The sequence below is a fragment of the Anneissia japonica genome, unplaced genomic scaffold, assembly GCF_011630105.1.
Source record: "Anneissia japonica isolate Jap-2015-1 unplaced genomic scaffold, ASM1163010v1 scaffold4058_len632159_cov189, whole genome shotgun sequence".
Lineage (NCBI taxonomy): Eukaryota > Metazoa > Echinodermata > Crinoidea > Comatulida > Comatulidae > Anneissia > Anneissia japonica.
In genome coordinates this window covers 584,242-593,797 of record NW_022735300.1, presented here as the reverse complement: position 1 = coordinate 593,797, position 9,556 = coordinate 584,242, and the positions used below count along the sequence as shown (strand labels likewise).

Below are 9,556 nucleotides of genomic sequence, written 5' to 3'. Positions count from 1 at the left end.
ATAAACACATACAACTGGACAAACCACACGGATTCATTCTGTTTGTCATGCTATTTATTTACAAATCAAAACATCAGAGGATCAATAAAGAAAACCAATAAATTTAATAGAAACCAGAATGGCTCCTTTTCTGCGTCCACAAATTACACACCATCCTTGTCTAGCCAGTTCATATTAAATAAAGAACATGCAGCTAACACAATTTATGTGTGTACCATATGCAAAAATGTTATGTCTCTATCGATGTTGGAAACTAAATGTTGTCACACTTTCTGTGCACATTGTTTGTTTCAACTCTTTCGTACGCTTAAGTCTGATGTCATTCCATGTGTTAAGTGTTCTTGTCCTGTTAATCGTAACGATGTCGGACCACCATCGGAACTGAGTGAGCAATCACTCCTCTCTGTTCAACTGAGATGCCAGAAATGTTCCAGCACACTGTTATACAATAACTGTGAGGGCCACAAATGTTCATCAAAATATGAACAAAAAGTTGAGAAAATCAAAAAATCAGTAAATGAAATCAACTGTCAAATCAATGAAGTGATGCCAAATGAGCTGGAAAATTAGCTCATAAAGTGCTTCATAAATCACTCAAAAAGCAAAAAGAAATCAACATAATAACAAATGGCAGAGTAAGTAAATTTCAATCAATTTTTTGAATTAGTTACAGTAATATTACTGTAAATTTGTATAATTTATCAAATGCTGTAACGATTATAAAATCTGTAATGGCTTCCATCTGCCAACATATATTTGAACGATAAAATAAACTGTACTACAAGTGTCCAAGTGATAACAAATATTATACACAATGATATGTATTTTTCCTTTAGCCACTGAAAGTTGCTGTCATATCAAATGCAACGAAATCTAGTGACATTGTCAGCAAAAAGACTGTTTCAAGAAGGACAGCAGAAATTAAGGAAATTTGAAGAATTGTTTCTTGTGGAAGTAACGAAACGCAACTGGCTGCTGAAGGACTGCAGTCCATGCAGCGGAAACATCCAAGTGTTGACGTCTTGGCTGGCAACAGCTAAGGAAGATAAGAAGGTAAACAAAACAATGTATTAGAACATAAAATACATTGAACTAATATTTTTTGATTAGTCAATTATTGCTTTATTCAAAATTTTGATAATTTTCTGACAGGTATCTCGAGCCAGGGGCAATCTCTTCAGAGAGAAAAATACAGGACAGACAGCAGAATCTTACCCAAGATTTCATACAAAGCCAAATGATAAGCCTAGTATTCAAGTGTGAGACGGCAAATGGTCAAAAAGGCTATGAAGAAAGGATGGCCCCTGTTACAAAAATACGGGACATTCAACAGTTCGTATACATGAATCTAGAGAAACACTACAAGTAAGTTTTTATTACCCACTGGTTAATGATAAATATTACCCACTCTTTAATGATAAATACTCAAATTCCAAATTATCTTGTGATAATAAAAAAAAATTAAATTACTATATTTTTTAATCACAGATTGCAAAATTTGAGGCCAAACAATGGAGAGATATACATCAAATTTGGTGGTGACAAGGGCGGAGGCTCTACAAAATTCGAAATTCAAATATGCAGCATTGAGAAGCCGAACGCATTACATAATATTCTGGTTGTGCTATTATTTAATGCCCCAGATTACACGACAAATTTGGAACGAACACTTCCACTAGTAAGTCAAGAAATAACAGACTTACATGGACAAGTTTGGAGGTTTGGCCAATTTTTGTTTTTAATAACCATCCATAATTAAAATTCATACAGAGAGTATCATACTATTTAGAACTACTATAGTTACCTTTAACTAATTGATATTTGTTTTAATTTCTTTCATTCATCTAAGAGGTTACAAAATCAGGTTTTTCTTCTTCGGCGACTACGATTTCCTGATAAGGATCTATGGCCTCCAATCACCTAATGGTAAAAAAATAATTGTGATGTTAAATAAATAATTATTATAATTGTTTATTATTATGATAATCTAAAAATATACAATTTAACTTTCAGGACGATATGGTTGTTTGCTTTGTACAACTACCAAAGATGAGATGAACAAAGGCATCAGAAAGCAGCAAAGAACTATGAAGTCTCTGTCTGAGGACCTCAAAAATATTATTGCTGCTGGCTCTTGTAAAAAACCAAGCAAAGACGTCTCGAGAAATGTTGTGAGAAAGTCAATGGTCAACATTGATATAGACCATGTAAGCTTTTGACAAAAAAGTAAAATTATGATATTAAATGTGGTACTGTGCAATATATTCTAAAATAATATTAAACAATTTTTCACTTTTCTTTCATTAGGTTTCAATTCCATGCCTTCACATCTCTCTTGGAGTTTTTAAGAAACTGTATGACTTGCTAGAGCTCGAAGCCCATGACATAGATAGCATAATATATAAGCTCAGGTACAATAGTCAAGTACTCTATATTTAAATATATTTAATAATATTGTGTTACAGTAGAATCTGAATTTTTTTATGGTTTCTTTCCATATCTTTATAGACACACTAATCCATCAGTATCCATGAACAATTTTGAACTGGCTATTGCACAAAATGCTACGAAGGTTGAAACATGTAAAGAAAAGATACAGATTTTGCGTGAAGAAATCAACACCATAGAGGACAATATGACAATTGTCCAGCTAGCAAAATCTGCAACTTTAATATCTTCAAAGTGCCAGGCAATTAGAGAACTTGTAAGTATTTAATATAGCGTAACAATAAAAAAAAAAAGAAATGGCCATGTTAACTGCACATTACAGTAATTTAAAATTATATTTATGTATTAGGAACAAGCAACGGAAAGCGACACTTTAAAGTTTGGAATGGTGCCAATTGTTTCTGCAATGGACTCTGTTTTAAGGAAACATCAGGTTGACAGAAAAGCATATCATGGTAAAGCTTTTAATGGAAATCATGTCCATAAATGTTGCAAGGTAATTTTCAATATTTTATATTATTATGTAAGTATAATACATACTTCAAGTATTGAAATACACGCCATCGTGTATTTCAATGATTTTGCCATCGTCAATGATGATGACATAATGTTGAAATATTGAATCCCAACACGATGGCGTGTATTTGAATACTTGGAGTATGTATTATACTTTCTTATCTAAGATTAATCAGTGGACCTTTCGGTTTTATATTACTATCACTGGAGTACGATTTTATGTTACAGTATATTAGTGTATTTTTAAAAATTATTACTGTTTATTACAGTATGTCAATATATTATTTGAACTCGCAAACTATAAACCTAATTAATTTTATTTAGACAAGACAATTTCATAAATTTTTTTCCTGCAGATAAATATAATATCCCAGTTGCTGGAATCATGCGAAAAAACACTAGATGAGCAGGCAATGGAAATTCCAATCAAGCATGCAAAAGAGTTGTCATATAAAGCCAATATGATGGCATCCAAATTCGTTCCACTTTTCACAAAGTTTTCAACAGTGGAACAAAAAATCAATCATACTCGTCCAATCTCAGATAAGGAGATACAAGAAATTGGTGGGTATATTTTCCTTGCAACATTTATAAATGTTTTTAAAAAATATAAATAGAATATTCAATATATATAAAAACCCGAGTTATTTATCTTATCCCTATCACTTTTACTTTTTTTGTTTCCTGGATAGATGACAACATCAATTATTTCATTGGAGAATACCGACAACACGGCCACAGCATTTCGCCTAAACTGCATATGCTTGAAATGCATGTTGTACCTACCCTTAAGAGATGGCACATTGGATTAGGTCTTCTAAGCGAGCAAGGTGGTGAGCAAATCCACGCTGCCTTCAACAAGCAAGCAAGGAATGTTTACGGTGTACAATCTGAAATGAGACAAAAGGAGTCCATTCTTAAAAACCATATAATATTAACATCCCCCGAGATACATGACAAGATAGTAACACCCAGAAAAAGAAAATATTGTAGTATATTTTGATCATATTCAATTTAAATTGTAAATTTTCAGAAATTTAGACCACTAATTTTGATATTATATAATAATGCCACAATTGTTTTATCTTCATCAGGTAATGAAGAATGAAGAATCTGGGACCATACTGCAGTAAAATCAAAATCCTTAAATAATTTCTTACAGACAATTGAACTGCACAGACTACTGAAAATACAGAAGTATATTATTATCATGGTGTAAAAGGAAACACAGTATTTAAAACGTCATTAACATTGTACACACAAGCAGCGTTGTGCTTGTGCTTGAATAATTTTTCGACAGGCCAATTGTATGTAATGTATTTAAATTTTGTACAAACAATAATACTATATATTAACGCTGTACAGAAAACCGTAGGCCAACTGTACGCATTTAAATTTTGTACAAACAATAATATATGGCCTACTGTATGTTAGAAAATTTAAATATGGACCGTATCATATGAGTTGATTTCAAAATATTTCAATATGATGTACTTCGTAAAACTATTAAACAAATATTAGAAAAAATTTGTATGGACAATGAAATACTGTAATGTAAATATGGAGTGTATACGAGTTGAATTTCATTGATAAATTCAAAATTAAATACTCTGTTCCATAATTGTTCCATTAGTTATTAATGCAATGAATAATGTTATTGTTGTTATTAATGTTATGAAAACCGTAATAGCTATTCCTGATAAATAAATATTGTATGTTAACCCTCTAGATACCGTCTTCGACTGTAGTCGAAATTGACCTCAAACCGAGAATTCCCATTTTCGACTGCAATCGAAATTTAGTGACTAAAAAATAGGTGGTTTTCAAATCGCTCTTCTGTTTTTATTTTAGCTCCAATACGTCAGAAATTTTGAACACGCATGCGTGAAGCTTTTGTCATTCAAAATCTGTGAAGAACTCACATGCGCTTATATAAATATTTTTAGAAATATCAATTTGAAATCGTTATTAATTTCAAAAATTTTTCGAAATGGCCGCACAAGCGTGTACACAGCTGAGCAAGTGATTTACCTGATTTTTGATTCAGACAGCGATGAAGGTGAATTTTTAGATGTGCGAGACTTAGACGTGCCTGATAGCGATGATGACTTCAAGCGATGATGGGGCTTCAAGCAGTTCTGACGGTGTCTCTTATACACATCTAGATGTGTATAAGAGACAGGTTCTGTGTAGGTATATGATGTGCTACAGTGTTTCAATAATATTCATATAAACGTTCAGATTTTTGCCATAAACTTCTTTCAACCCTGTGTTTACTGTTGTGTAGTTAAATGTATATACCCAGTGAGTGATCAGAGATAGTGAAAGTACTGATGGGATGCAACTGGCTGAACTGAGGTATATTAAAAATTTATTTGTTTCACCTTATTGGAATCATCAATTGCTTTACTTTTATTCATCATTTGGGTAATTGCGTATCATTTGGGTAATTCGTCGGACCCCCATTGACTTAGTTAGGCCTATGCCTTAGGCGCATGCCTTGGCCTAGGAATAGGCCTAGCTAGTCTAAAAAATATATTTAAAAATTGAATTAGTAAATTGTGAAACAATAAAAACGAATATATGTATCATTTGAGGCCTAGGCCTATGTAGATTATTTTTAAACGCCTATGTGTTATGCGCGCATACCTGCTTAGGCCTACGTCGATGCCGAAAGAGCTAAGAAAACCTCATGAGCGATCACTTCCTAGGCGTGCATATGGCGCTAGGCCTCCTACATTGCGTAACACGTGCTCCACTGTCGCCTAAACGGGAAGGTTACAATAACCGTCATTGAAAAAAAAATAGCCATTACAAAAAATTTTTATTCTGCAAACTTGTTCTTTAACTATCAATCAATTTATAAATACAACATATGTGATGATAAATGATGGATAACACTATCTACAAATTTAGTTAAAAAACCTAAAAATTTGAACTAAAAAAACATGAAAATTACACACTTACGTCTATCGGCTTCCACATCGACTTCCATGAAGTATTTTTCTGAACGAAAGGTTCCAGGCTCCTCCCTCGTGACCAAATTAAGGGTCGATTATGAATATTCAGATAATCTTTCTAGTTATCTCAGTAATTAACAATATTGAATATTCAGACGTGGTGACGTGAATCCAAGTGGGTTTTAAATATAGCGCGCCCTCTATAGTTTTTTCTTGCCTTTATTTCGGACTTTTTTTCCACAGTGAAGATACCGTGATCAACAATTATTCAAACTTATTTTACCTATTAATAGAATGAATAAATAAATTATATTTCCAATAACTATCACAACATTCACAATCGATAAATCATTAAACCCCATATAAACACATAAAAATAACAAACAGTTATATAACACTGCATCCGCTCGAAAAAAAAATCCGCTCGAATTCGCTCGAATTGGCCTTCGCTCGAAGTGGCATCCGCTCGAATTGACTGATTCCTAGGCTGGGACATGAAAGGTTGTTGTTTGTTGTTATTTCGCAATTCGCGACGTCATCAACGATTACAATACATTCAATCCCGTAACATGATTGGTCTATTTTTTTCTAATTTGCATAATGATTTTTTTTAAATATTTTTGCCTATTTAAAAAAAAGTGTGTAAGTTATGGAGATGGTAACAATCATAAATCGATTATAAATTTAATTATATATTTTGAGACAAAAAACCCTCTTGGCCCACGGCCCATTTTTTTTTACACCATGACCATGCGTAATATTAACTTGTAGTGTATATATACGAAGAATTTTTTTATAGTAGATTGACTAACAGGTACTTGGTGTGGTACTAGGTTTATTGCATTTATGGCTTAGAGGCCGCGGTTTACCTCCCTCCGTTTAGTCATACTGGATCAGGGGTAGTTAACTCAGCGATCGTGGGTTCGATTCCCACACGGGGCAAGTTTTTTTTTTATTTATTTATTTTTTTAAGGTCGTGGGTTCGATTCCCACACGAGCCAGGTTTTTTTAAAATGTTTTTTAAGGCAGTTTAGTTGATGGTGGATAATGATAGCAAACCTGGAGGTTGTGGGTTCGATTCGCTAGAGGTGTAAAAATGCAGCTTCTACGCGGTGGGCGGTCAGCATAGCACCAATCGAAAAGTGAAAAATGACGGTGACTTTTTCAAGCAATACAATTGAAACAAATACTAAATCAATCAGAAAATACATTTAGGCCCCCTAATTGATTCTCCTGACAAAAATCCAAAATATCATATTTTGTTATATTGTATTTAAGCCTTTCCTTTATATTGTATGCTTTGTAAATTTGATATACTATATTTTTTTGTTTTCTTTTTTATCATGGCAATGATGAAAAACATGTAGGTTGTTGAGTTATGTTTTCGTGAATAAATAAAGCTTTATTACTACTACGGACAAAATAACACATTGAACATGTGACAGAAGATTGCCTTTAATTAGTTCGTAGCTGTGGCATTTTGAATTTTATACTGTATTTGTTTTTGGAAACATGTCGCAATGACTCAGAAGGCCTCCCAAGTCTACTTAAAATACAATCTTGAAGGCCAATTTCCCTTTTCCAAAATAAAATATAATTTTCCCACAAAATCTATAATTTTTCTTCTGAATTAAAAACTGAGAATATTTGTAATTAGTGTAAGATCTGTCTCTTATACACATCTAGATGTGTATAAGAGACAGTAATGGTAGTGTATGCGTGTCCTGAACCGGGAAGACCTGAGGAAAGATTATATAGTATTTAAGAAAATATCCAAGCATTCAGTGTGTAATTTTGGACTCCCGCCTAATGGGTCTTTCACCCAGAAATAATATAAAAACTTTAAGTCGATTCGAGTGGCCAAGCTGTAAGGCACCGCACTACTACAGCCTTAAAATCGATGCTTGTTAGCCCTCCTCACCCAGGGTTCGGCTGGTAGAATCAAGTCTTCACAGATAAGTACATAAAATTGAGGTCCAGTGTTACACCTGTCTCTTATACACATCTCATACACACTACACACAATAAAAAACATAGGAAATAGCAAGAGTGATTACAATAGCTCCTATTGCATTACATGCATAGGAACTAAAAATCCACTAGAACGACGTATACTCAAAAAATGCAAAAAACCTTGTTACACTGCAAAAGAATCCGGTATTCAAGGGTTTGCACTACAAAAGAATCCGGTATCCAGAGGGTTAAAAATAAGAATGTAATTTATGTCCGAAAATATGCAAATGACGTTAGAAACAGACTGATTTATAAAATAACACATACTACATTAATAAAACCAATAAAACAAAAATATTATTAGTAATTACCAGAATAAATTATTAATACATATATGAAAAATACTGTATCATTATTATTATTATTATTATTAATAGTAGTAGTAGTAGTAGTAGTAGTTAGAGTAGTAGTAGTAGTAATTACGAATGATAGTAGTTAGAGTAGTAGTAGTAATTACGAATAATTGACAAATAAATACTGTAAAGTGTATGTTAAAAATACAAAAGGTTTCAAAGTTGATTACATACATTTGGATAATTAATATCATTTGGCTAATTGTGTATTGTTTGGGTATCATTTGGGTAATTGCGTATCATTTGGGTAATTCGTCGGACCCCCATTGACTTAGTTAGGCCTATGCCTTAGGCGCATGCCTTGGCCTAGGAATAGGCCTAGCTAGTCTAAAAAATATATTTAAAAATTGAATTAGTAAATTGTGAAACAATAAAAACGAATATATGTATCATTTGAGGCCTAGGCCTATGTAGATTATTTTTAAACGCCTATGTGTTATGCGCGCCTACCTGCTTAGGCCTACGTCGATGCCAAAAGAGCTAAGAAAACCTCATGAGCGATCACTTCCTAGGCGTGCATATGGCGCTAAGCCTCATACAATGCGCAACACGTGCTCCACTGTCGCCTAAACGGGAAGGTTACAATAACCGTCATTGAAAAAAATAGCCGTTACAAAATTTTTTTATTTTGCAAACTTGTTCTTTAACTATCAATCAATTTATAAATACAACATATGTGATGATAAATGATGGATAACACTATCTAAAAATTTAGTAAAAAAACCTAAAAATTTGAACTAAAAAAAACATGAAAATTACACACTTACGTCTATCGGCTTCCACATCGACTTCCATGAAGTATTTTTCTGAACGAAAGGTTCCAGGCTCCTCCCTCGTGACCAAATTAAGGGTCGATCATGAATATTTAGATAATCTTTCTAGTTATCTCAGTATTAATGGATAATTAACAATATTGAACATTCAGACGTGGTGACGTGAATCCAAGTGGGTTTTAAATATAGCGCGCCCTCTATAGTCTTTTCTTGCCTTTATTTCGGACTTTTTGTCCACAGTGAAGATACCGTGATCAATAATTATTCAACCTTATTTTACCTATTAATAGAATGAATAAATAAATTATATTTCCAATAACTATCACAACCTTCACAATCGATAAATCATTAAACCCCATATAAACACATGAAAATAACAAACAGTTATATACAACTGCATCCGCTCGAAAAAAAAATCCGCTCGAATTGGACTTCGCTCGTAGTGGCATCTGCTCGAATTGACTGATTCCTAGGCTGGGACATGAAAGGTTGT

The 9,556-nt window shown here is 33.1% G+C and overlaps 1 long non-coding RNA gene across 2 annotated transcripts; it reads right to left on the bottom strand.

Annotated features, from left to right (window-relative positions):
• Positions 1–1,791: 1,791 nt before the first annotated feature.
• On the bottom strand, positions 1,792–9,077 carry LOC117116549. 2 transcript variants are annotated; one of them, XR_004446778.1, is made up of 4 exons: positions 9,058–9,077; positions 5,614–5,729; positions 3,751–3,854; positions 1,792–1,920 (listed from the first exon to the last, which is right to left on the bottom strand). It is a non-coding gene; the product is annotated as an uncharacterized LOC117116549 (long non-coding RNA). The 2 variants fall into 2 exon arrangements; XR_004446777.1 differs by lacking the exon at positions 9,058–9,077 and adding an exon at positions 5,932–6,043.
• Positions 9,078–9,556: the final 479 nt, after the last annotated feature.